This window comes from Delphinapterus leucas, chromosome 16 (assembly GCF_059928025.1).
Source record: "Delphinapterus leucas isolate spDelLeu-1000000601 "Yukka" chromosome 16, BTC_Dleu_Yukka2, whole genome shotgun sequence".
NCBI lineage: Eukaryota > Metazoa > Chordata > Mammalia > Artiodactyla > Monodontidae > Delphinapterus > Delphinapterus leucas.
Window position 1 is genome coordinate 73893911 of NC_143144.1, and position 11973 is coordinate 73905883.

Below are 11973 nucleotides of genomic sequence, written 5' to 3' on the forward strand. Positions count from 1 at the left end.
TCCCTTCTCAGGTATATGATTTGCAAATATTTTCTCCCATTCTGTGAGTGGTCTTTTCACTTTCTTGAAAGCGTCCATTGAGGCATAAGCGTTTTTGACCTTGATCAAGTCAAATTTATGTCTTTTTTTCTTTGGCTGCTTGTGTTTTTTGCATTATACCTAAGAAACTATTGATTAACCCAAGGTCATTAAGATTTACTACTATATTTTATTCTAGGAATTTTATAGTTTTAGCTCTTTCATGTAGGTTTATAATCCATCTTGAATAAATTTTTGTGAATGGTGTGAGGTAGGGGGCCCAACTTCATTCTTTTTCATGTAGATATCCAGTTGTCCCAGACCATCTGTTGAAAATACTGTTCTTTCTTCTGTTGAATGGTCTTGTACCCTTTTCAAAAATCAATTGACCATGAATGTGAGTGTTATGTCTCAGGAGTCAGGGAATCCTGGTTGTCTGCATATACTTAAGAGAGGCGGGCCAAAAAGCTGATGGGATCTTTGAGTATGTTGGTGGGCTTCTAGATTTTGAACTTTGCTATAGAATGATCTGAATCAGCCATTCTCAGGGTAATTGTTCATGCTATATCTTTAGATATTTCCTCTTGGGCAAGTCAGATTCCTTAGAGAATACTCTTTGATTCTTCTGGCTTGAAGATAAAGACCAGAATGTCAGGGTTCTGGGAACTGAATAAGGGCAGAAATCAGGAGGAACTCAGAGATCAGTATGCATCCATTACTGATTTCCCATTATTTTACTACAGCATTCCTACCCTCAGCTGTGTTTTACTTGCTCCAAGGGTTATACCTCCAGTCTTCTGCCAGGGTGAGAGAGGGGCAGTCACCAGTGATGTAGAGTGGGAGAAGGGAATCTATTTCTCAAACAGCTTTAAACCAGTCCTCCTAATTTTAGTCTCCCAACCTCACCCTCATTTCTAAAGGTATGCAGTGCCACTAATTCTTGAGTCTTTTGAATTTTCTCCATATTCCTTTATTTCATGTTAGCTCTCACATTCCCCAACGCCAGTTTAAGATTTGGCTTCCTTGTGTCTGTCAAGTCAATTAACACTGATCTATCTGCTTTCTAGAATTTTGATGTTGTCTCTTAGCCTTGTCCTTGTGGGTTTAAGTCTTACAAAAAATTCCTTTAATATAGTTTCAAATGAGCTTTTAAGAGGAGGAAAATCAGATGCTCGGCTTAATCCACTCTCTTTAGCTGGGAATCTGATAACCATCTATTTAAAAAATACCAGTGAAAGGTGAGTGATGGAGTGGAGGCCTTTCTTCTCCTCATACTCCGTTTTTCCCTTGGATTCCATTACTCTGCCCTCTCCCAACTTATGTCTGAAACCTCTGATTATTTATTTTGGTTTCCTTTTCTGCCTCTTCTTCCCCTCTCTGTTCCCTAAATTATAGGAAGCTCCACATTTGGGTCCTTTCTGACCTTTCCATCCTTTGCCTCTTTAATAGCCTTCCTCTCAGAATAGCCTTTCCAGACCATGCCTTCTAAGCTGCTCTCCAAACCCACTACTGTCTCATTTCCCTGATTATTGCCTTCAGAGCACTCATCACTATCTGAAATTAAGTTTATTAGCTTGTGTATTCTGTCTCTTCCCATCAGAACGTAAACTCCACGAGGGCAGGAACTGCATCTGTCTTGTTCAGTACTTTCCTGGTGCATAACAGGTGCTCAGTAATGCTATCTGAAGCAGTGAGTGAAAGATCTGACCTCTCCCAGTGTGGAGAACAGGGAGCCCTCCTACACTGTTGGTGGGGATGTAAGTTGGTACAGCCACTGTGGAGGTTCCTCAGAAAACTAAAAATGGAATTACCATATGATTCAGCAATCCCACTCCTGGGCATATATCCAGACAAAACTATAATTCAAAGAGATACATGCGCTGCTATATTTATAGCAGCACTATTCACAATAGCCAAGACATGGAAACAACATAAATGTCCATCGACAGATGAGTGAGTGGATAAAGACGATGTGCTGCATATATACAATGGAATACAACTCAACCATAAAAAGAAGGAAATAATGCCATTTGCAGTAACATGGATGCAACTGGAGATTATCATGCTAAGTGAAGTAAGAGAAAGACAAATCCCATATGATATCACTTATATGTGGAATCTAAAATACGACACAAATGAACTTATCTATGAAACAGAAACAGAATCACGAACATAGAGAACAGACTGGTGGTTGCCAAGGGGGAGGGTGTTGGGGGAGGGATGGAGTTGGAGGTTGGGGTTAGCAGATGTAAGCTATCATATATGGAATGGATAAACAACAAGGCCCTGCTGTATAGCACAGGGAACTATATTCAATATCCTATGATAAACCATAATGAGAAAGAATTTTAAAAAAAGAATGTATATATGTGTATAACTGAATCAGTTTGCTGTACAGCAGAAATTAACACAACATTGTAAATCAACTATACGTCAATAAAAAAAATTGATTAAAAAAAAAAAAGATCTGACCTCTCCCTATATTTTTTCCCCTTTATCTTACATGTCTTCCTTCTCTGTTCCAATGCTCATTATGCCTAACCATCAACAGTCCCCTGAATACTAAGACTTTACACCTCAGGGCTTTTGCACAAGCAGCTCTCTCATAATGGAGGGCCCTTGGCTTCCTGCCAGACTCCCCCTTTATTCTTGAAGACTCTCTATCCCTTCCCCAGGCATTCTGACACCCCTTCCTCTGGACCTCACTGTTGTCAGTACACACTTCTATCCTTGACTCTGTCACTCCACAGGGACCTTTAATTTGCTAACATGTCTGTCACTCCAACAAGACTGTGCTTCTTGAGGGCAGGGACTACATCCTACCTGTCTTTATAACTCCAGGCCCAGGAATTCAAAGTGTGTTGAATAAATGATTTGGATTCACTCGGTATATGTGAACTCCTGTGGGTACACAAGCACACTCAAATTGTGCAACAATTGACCTGAGAAGTCACATCTGTGCACATGTTTCTCATACAAACTGAAGAGGGGCTTTAACAATTACTGGATTCATTGACAAGTATTGGTTTATTAAGAGCCTTATCAGGCTTTATACACACATATTTAAGAGAAAACCATTTGAGGACCTGAATGCATTGATCAAATAAACTCATGGCTGTCAAAACTCCTCTTTTCCTGGAACTCTATAGAAACTGACCTAGACGCTCATTCAACCCCAGGAAATTCTGTTCTCATTTGCCCTAAAGCTACTTTCCTCAAACCACGCTTGGGCTCATTACCTCCTCTGATACCTTTGGATCAATAGGTGGAAGATGCTCATGGGTTTCAGATGTTTTTACCCTCACTGTCTCACTTCCTGGCTCAGACCGAAATATCTTTGGACTGAAGACAATTCAAGAGCTGGCCAAAAACATTGATCCTGCCCAGTTTAGACCACATGCCTTTTTATGGTCCTCCCCATCAGAGTGAGTGTAATTATGACTCTAGACTGATGAGTGGACAGTCTTTTCCATAAAATTGCTTAGCTGGGCAGACCTTTTCTCTTCCATGTTCTTTAGTTACCTCAAAGGTCTATGAGGTGGGGGTCAGGCGTGGGTCTCTTTCTTAAGGAAGAGGAACCAAAAGGTCTTTGACCAAGGACAATTTCCCACTGCAGCACTTAACACTCCATTCAAGTTGTCTAATGAACAAATCTGACACATATTTCCAGTGTAATATGAAGGTTAGGAATCTTCTACTTTGAAACTATTCTCTGCTTTGCAAAGGAGCCTGCAAAGGACTTCATACTACTTTTAACCACAAAGCCGCTACAAATGGTCTTGCATTACTCCCTTCCCTTACTCTTTGTGTCAGAGTTCAGAGGTCATATGTAAAAGTTGAATGAATTGCATTTAATTTGTGAAATTAAGGATACCCTTTTGCTGCACTTTAGTCATACACTTTTTTTAAAACATTCTTGGGCTTCCCTGGTGGTGCAGTGGTTGAGAGTCCGCCTGCCGATGCAGGGGACGCGGGTTCGTGCCCCGGTCCGGGAAGATCCCCCATGCTGCGGAGCGGCTGGGCCCGTGAGCCATGGCCGCTGAGCCTGCGCGTCCGGAGCCTGTGCTCCGCAACAGGAGACGCCACAGCAGTGAGAGGTCCGCGTACCGCAAAAAAAAAAAAAAAAATTCTTAACTCATTCTACTATCAAAACAGCAACATTTCAGAAGAGATTTTAGAGCTACAGTCTGTTAGAAGCAACAAAAATGAACAACAAAGGTCCACTTAGGAAAGCCCTAGTTGAAGAGGGGGGAGAAAGGGTCTGAGCTGTACTCCCTTCCCCTCTATTCTCCAATCAGTAGCTCACCTCTTCCTCCTCCCTTGGGGGCACAAAGAGGCCTGTAGCCTCACTCTGATGGAGTTTCTTTCACGTGGAAATATAAAAAGACTCACCACTCTCAAAGGTTTTTTTTTTTTTAGTCTGATAATTTAGGGAAACAGTGGACTGACCTCTGATAAGCAAAGTCAGTCTGATTTCCTTACTGCAGACCTGGGAGCCTCTAATATGTGTGCTGTGATTCTTAAGGGACAACATGGAGGGCAGTTTTCTCTAAAGGCATTTGACCAGGGAACACTTTCTTCCCAGATCATGTCTTTTCAAGGTTAGTGTTCCATGGAACACACTTTGAGAAATTCTGCCTGACAAGAGTCTAACCCCTGGTTTTGCACATTAATTCATACTTTTTTTCATACTTAGGAACCCTCCTTTCAAAAAACAATCACTTCTCAAAAAGGAGGAATATTCCTACTGCTTAGAGCATCTCTGGTTTAACTCAGTGAAGAGTTGTCATGCTATTTGGCCAGAGCTAAGCCATGCCCTCTGTTATAGCTTTATCAGTAAGAAAAGAGATATTTTCATTTCCAACTATTGGAATACTGTGTCTCTCAATTTGTTCAAAACTCAGGCCCATTTTACTGGCTCATTACAACATCAACCAGATGCATTACACTGGAGTTCCTCCAGATGCATTTTGAAAACCACTGCTGTAGGTTGATGGGGGGCCATCACAGAGTTGAAAGCAAAGAAACAACAAGATCAAATCAAGAGCTAGTATAGATAGGGAGATCTGACTGAGTCCAGGAAAAAGATGCTGGGGACCTGATCCAGGGCAAGGCTGGCTAGGGGAGAGAGGAAGTCATGGAGGTGGCAGAGAGGTGGGCAGGGCTTGATGGGGCACAGGGGAGCTGAGGATGACGTCCTGGTGGCTGACTTGGGTGACTGTGTGGGTGGAATAAAGGTGGAGGTGAGTTGTGATCTTGATCTGCACTGTGTGTCCTCAACTTTTAAGGCTAGAGGAAGGGAAAGATACCATTGGTAACAAGGAGGAAGAGGGAAACTATGAGAATAGGGTGAGGCTTTTGAAAGGAAATCCTTTCCTGGGGTTGGGGTAGAAAACTGCTAAGACAAAACATGTACCAAGAGAAGCCCCTCTCTTTGGGGTTTGGCCTTGGAGGCTGCTTCCCTTCAGTTCCCATCCAGGTCCACACCTTGGGAGGTGACATTAGCGGCTTCTCCAGCAAGAAGAGTATCCTAATTCAGGAGGTACTTTCTCACCTTCAGGTTACAACTGCCATTCTGGTGTCTACCTGTGTCACGTTTCCTTAAGTTGTTAGGAGTAGTTCTGTAGGGGCTGGTACTCCTGGATATTGATGAGCAGGGACATCTGGGACTTTGCCCTACTGACTTGAGCACTTGTGTCCATGGGAAGCCCTGGCTAGTGTGATCAGCCTTCCATGAATTTCTGCACCATCTCTCTTGTGGAGAAACTATAAAGATCAAAGGAGGTAACAATTGTGAAGAACCAAAGGCAGTGCTTGGCACATAGTAGGTGCTGCCCATATTAGGTTCTTCTCTTTTCTCTAATATCCACAGCCCTCAAATGTGCCAGATCTCCAAAAAGGTCATCCTGGTGGTGAAAAGCTCTGACTTGGTACTAGACCGACTTGAGTGTGACTCCTGAGCATAATAATACCACACTTAGAAAATCATTGTTTTGCCCCATAAAGAGCTAAGAACAATGCCTGGTACCTAACAAGTGTTCAATACACCACACTATATCATCATCAATACAAATCCAAGAGTCTAGAAAAGATACTGAGTTCAGATGTGACAGACCAAGGCTTGACTCCATCCCAGAATATTCAAAAACAATTTGCCACAAAGCACTTTTCCCACAAAAAAATGCAAATTGCTTTTTATTTCATTTATGCATCTTTTAGAATCTATAAAGAGTTTGTGTTGTGGGCTGTACATCAACTGGTCCCTGACACTTTGCAAAGCTAATGAGGAATGTTTGATCAACTCACCCCAGGGCTCAGTGGGTTGCAAGGTGTAGTGAGTTGAATGGTGGCCCCCCAAAATATATGTCCAAGTCCTAACCCACAGTGACAATAAATGTGACTTCATTTGGAAAAAGGGTCTTTGCAGATGTAATTAAGTTAAGGATCTTGAGATGAGATGATCCTGAATTAACCAGGTGGGCTCTAAATCCAATGACAAATGTCTTTAGAAGAGACAAATGGGGAGAGATACAGGCAGGAGAGGAGAAGTCTATGTGAAGGCAGAGGCAGAGATTGGAGGCAGCCACAAGCCAAGGAATGCCAGGAGCCACCAGAAACTGGAAGAAACAAAGGGTTCATCCCCCAGAGACTTCTGAAGGAGCATGGCTCGGCTAACACCTTAATTTCAGACTTCTAGCTTCTAGAACTGTGAGAGAATAATTTCTGCTGCTCTAAGCCACCCAGTTTGTGGTAATTAGCTACAGAAGCCACAGGAAACTAATACGTAAGGAACAGAAACACACTCAAACTAACTTTGGCAACAAGAAAGGTGGAGAGAGGGCATTTTCTAGGAAGACACAGTGGGTATCATGGATTCCGAGGATGGGAAGTTCAGGCTGGCCTCATAAGGCACAAGGACCAGGACCTAAGAGGTTGGGAATAGGGTGGCTCTCTTGCTCATGGACACTTGACCTCTCTTGTCATCCTCTCTCTATCTGCAGGCTGGCTTTCTCTGGTTCTTCACACACGCAGCCAAAACAGTCACCTTCAACGTGACCTGTCTGCACATCGCATTTTAAGCTCATAAACAGTTCTATCCACCAGCTTGACAGGTCAGGGAGAATCTGACCTTCTTTCCAAGTCTTCTTTCCCGCATTACAGACAACGTCCTTAGCTTTCCAACCTTCTGTGTCCTCAGACTCCTCTCTCTGGCGTAAGCACATCATGTCGCAGAGGGGGAGAAAGCAAAGAGCTGTCCATTAGATTCTTTTCTTGTTCTAAACATGAAGTTAATCTACTGGAACAAAACCATTATTGATTTGTATCTGTGATAGCCTTCTGAAACAACCAGTGTGTGCTCGTCTTGGCAAAATTGTCGGCCTGTTTGCACTCAGATCTTAATTTTTAAAAATTCCTATTTACTAATTTTGCGTTTTGGCTTCTAAGGGCTCCTTGAGGCCAAGTGGCACAGGAGATATTGGGAGGTAGCCCCAATATCTGACTTTGCCTTTGCCTATAATGCCTGTGATCTGAAAAGCCAAGTTTCAAACCAAACAGAAATCCAAGCCAGGCAGGGTGGGGAGCAGAACAGGAGAAACGGGTTCTGGGGAGAAACTCATTCCTTGAAATTCATTGAGTAATCAAGGAGAATTTGCTGAGTGCATAGTACACGCAGAGCCCTGAGCTAGAGCTGGGATTACAGAGGGGAATAAGCCGGACGTTGTGCCTCCCACATGGAGCTTATGACCATGGGAGAAGCAGGCAGAGAGAAAAGAAAACAACCGAGAGGAATGCATAATTGCAAGCTACAACAAAGGTCATGGAGGAGAGGGGTCTGGCACAGCGAGAATGAATAACTCCGGCAATCAGCCCAAGGGGTCAGGGAAGTCTTCTCTGAGGAAGGCGTATTCCCTGAGATCTGAAGTGTGAGTAGGTGTTTAACTAGATGAAGCTGAAAGGGGTGGGGCGATGGGGGATATTGTAGGTAAAGGGAACATTGTGTGCAATATTCATTATGCCATCCAGGTAGAAAGCCATAAATGTAAATTAGAGACATACGTACACACTCACACCCACTGACTTGTGAAGCAATGAGACATCAGGCAATTATGCTCTGCTTTTTTGCATACCTGCAGGTACAAGAGGCTGCATGAGGCTTTCCACCAGGCCTCTGACCCCAGGGAGCTCTCCCTAGAGCCTCTGGCATCCCTGGCCTGGTTGAGTGCCTTCAAGGTTGCCTCAGGGTCAGCATCCTCTAGAGCATATCAGCGAGCCCAGTCTAAAGGAGCCTAGGCAGACAGAAAACAGTAGATTATGTCAGGAAGAAAATTTATTCTGAAATGAGGAACTGTTTTGTTTTCTTTTGTCTCTAAAGGGAGAAAATGGGATTCACGGGGCGTGAGGAGATGACCACCTGAGGGGTGCCCGTCTGAGGTCTGCCAGTCCTCCTGAGAAGGCCACCTGGAGGAGTTAGTTTATCACCCCAGGAGAAGGAATTCAATGTAGGGAAGAGCAGAGGATATTAGGAGGGGCACCTGGCTTCTCCCCAGGACATTAACCATCCCTGGCCATTCCTGATGGCCCACTCCTTCCTGTGTGTCCCAGAAGCCCGGGCTACGCCCCTCCCGTGGCCTGCTTTGCAGTGCTTTGCCGACCTGTCTCTCTCCCCCACTTGCCACTGGGCTCTTTGAGGCACTGTGTCTTCTTCAGTTTTTGTTCTGTGCCTAGCACCTGCCATTCACATGATAAGCATTCAATAAATATTTATTAAAGGATGAATACACGAACCTTATTAATTTACACTCCGCTTTAGTCCCAAACATTCTGAGGCTGAATCATGCTGCTTAGAAATAGATGAGTGGAGATTAAATGAAGGGTATGGGTCACACTACCTTGTACATAGTCCGTGCTCAATTGTGACTAATTGAATGAGTGGTTATTAACATGGAGATGTTACATATCTGGTACATATATGTAGCACAATTTATTTCTTAACGGCATTGATTCTGTAACAAAGCAGCACTTTGGGGTAGGATTCATACATTCCTAAGCTAGCTATTTCAGTGAAGCAGAATCTTCCAATTACCATTCTCTTTATACATAAGAGAATATACTTCTGCCCTTCCAATAAAGATAGGACATAGGGGCTTTGTTTTGTTTTGTCTTATTCCTGACCCTTGAAGGTCAGGACAACTAGTTCCCCTAACTTGTATGTGAGTGTGTGAGTGTGCGTGTGTGTGTGTGTGTGTATGTGTGTTCAGGAAACAAAGGCTGAAAGTCCTTCAGCAAAGGCGGCTGAGGTTCCTGTGTCTCCTCCTTGCATAATGAGTCCTGCCAGTTAAGGCTGCACGAGGGTGGGAGCCGGATGGTGGCTTGCCAGCATGGTCGGAGGCATTTGGATAAACAGACATCAATATTTGTCAAAGCTGCTCCGATGTGCTTCCACGGCGGCTGCCAGAACAGGGAGCTCTCCCGTGCTTATATATAGTTTTCTCTGTATGAGATAAAAGTTTGGGGCCATTAAGGGAAAAAAAAATGTTTGTACTCTGCTCCCCAGTTACCTAGGCTAATTTACCGCACTAGGAGGCCTTGTGATTCATTAATAATATACAAATACAAACCAAGGGAGGAAATTGCCTTGTTAATTGACTTCTGTGATGCTAATCTAGGGCTCCTTGGCTTTAAACATTACTCAACAACTGCGCTTACACCAAACGTTTTAGAGAAAGCAGAAAGCCACCCAATACAAACGTTTGAAATCATTGCCTCTGGGCTTTATAAACAGACACTCACCTCCGCTCCTTCTCTTTAGGAGTCTGGAGGTAGAAGACACAAGGAAAAGACACAGAGAGATGGGGATAGACTCAGCCATCCTAGAATACAGCACAGACATGCTACAAATGACGGCCAGGCTGTGCTGGGCTGTGCTGGGCAGTGCTGTGCTGTGCTGGGCTATGTAGAGTGTTGCCAGGGTCTCTCCTCCAGACCAGATGGCTGCAACGCTTGATTAGAAACAGTATTATTAGGCTCAGCTGACTGGTCCAATTAGAAGCAAAGTTCATCAGTGTCTTAAGAAACCAAATCTCCCCCACTGACATCCCTAGGCTAGGCTTCTGTCTCTTGTCCTCTCTGATCATTGCTTATGGAGAAGACACAGAGCTTTCGTCAGTTCCCTAATGATGAACTGGGAGGTAGCAAAGTTGAGTGACAAGGTTTCCTAGGCCAGCCTTGATAGTCAAATGGATCTGAATTTGAATCCTACCCATTTTCCCACCAACTACCCATCCCTACAAGTCTGGGAGTTGGAGTTTCAAGTTCATGAATGTGACCTTAGGCATTAGCAACTTCCTTATCCCCTTTGAGTCTGCTGGGGTCATCTGGATGACAAATATGGTTCCTCCTTGTAGATGTCACTCACCCATGGTGTGGGGAGCCATGTAGATTTTACTGCAGATTTCACAAGGTAGACAAAGGGGAGCCTTTAAGTTGCATGTCCCACAGTATACAGCTTAATCCTTCTGCTAGATTTTTCTATTCTCCCCAAGGCCCTCCTTAATTGCTTAAACTCTGTGACTTTTTCCTCTCTGATCTTGCCCTTTGGAGTCTCCTAATTCTTCTCATTCTTTCCTTTTTTTTTTTTTTTTTTTTTTGCGGTACGCGGGCCTCTCACTGCTGTGGCCTCTCCCGTTGTGGAGCACAGGCTCCGGACGCACAGGCTCAGCGGCCATGGCTCACGGGCCCAGCCGCTCCACGGCATGTGGGATCTTCCCGGACCGGGGCGCGAACCCGTGTCCCCTCAACCACTGCGCCACCAGGGAAGCCCTTGTTTTTTGATTAATAGAATAAAAGTGAGAAAATCGATCTGGTGTGTGAAGCTTGAGATTCATCTCTCTGTTCTGTAAAATGCGGATGATATTAATTTTACCTCATAAGGTAAGAGGGAGGACTACATGAGAATTAAGTAACTGTGAACTCTAAAGCAATGTTTTTCTAACATGACCCATGAAACCAGTTTAATGGGTTGCCACCAGCATTAAAAAAATAAAGTTAAGATAAAATAGAATAGAAAATATCAGAGGGCATCACCTGTAGTAGGGGTCAGTCTTATTTTGTGAATCTTTTCTTCCAGCTTTATATATTTGTGTGCACGTGTATGTGATCACTGATGGACTGTAAATGGATTTTTTACTGTAGGTTACAATAAAAAAAAGTTTGAAATATTTGTCGTTAAAATTTGCCTTCATCTTTGAGGCAATGATCTCTGAGAGTCAGGGAGACACCAAATCCTAATGTTGAAAAGATCAGAGGCCCTACATCCAGCCCCCAGCCAGAAGGCTATAACATCCCACCCAAGGCACGATCTAGCAGCCCAGGGACCTAATTCTGTTCACAGATATTTTTGTTAGGCTCACATTGCATTGATAAAAAAATTTGAAATCATTACTATCATTTGAAAATCAGGAGGTTGGACATGAAAATCTAGATTTTCAGTTTCTCTGGAAAATTCAGATTTGACCATACCAGGTATCTTTCCCACAGTCTCTGTCCTGCCTGCGTCCTCATTTGTCTCCTGCCTGGGCTCTGGAAGCCCGTGAAGCTTCAACTCTTGGTGGATTCCATGGGCCATTTGCTGCTCACTCCTTGACCTAGGGTCCTTCCCCAGCGAAGGCTCGATGTCTGTTTTAAAGAATCACAAAGCTGGATTGTACTCCAAGGTTCCTTTGGTCCAAACCCTCATTTGTGGGTGGAGGAAAGAGGCCCAGGGAGGAGGAGGTGACTCACCCAAGGTCACACAGATCATCACTGATGCAATGGGAAAGTACCCAGATCTCCGCCCTCCTGGGTCAGTGCTCCTGTCCTCATGAAAATGGAGACTTTCTTAAGAGATGCGCTTGATTCACTTCAAAGGTCATCAGCGCTCACTTTTCCCCTCTGTCTCCATCAAGGCAAATGTTT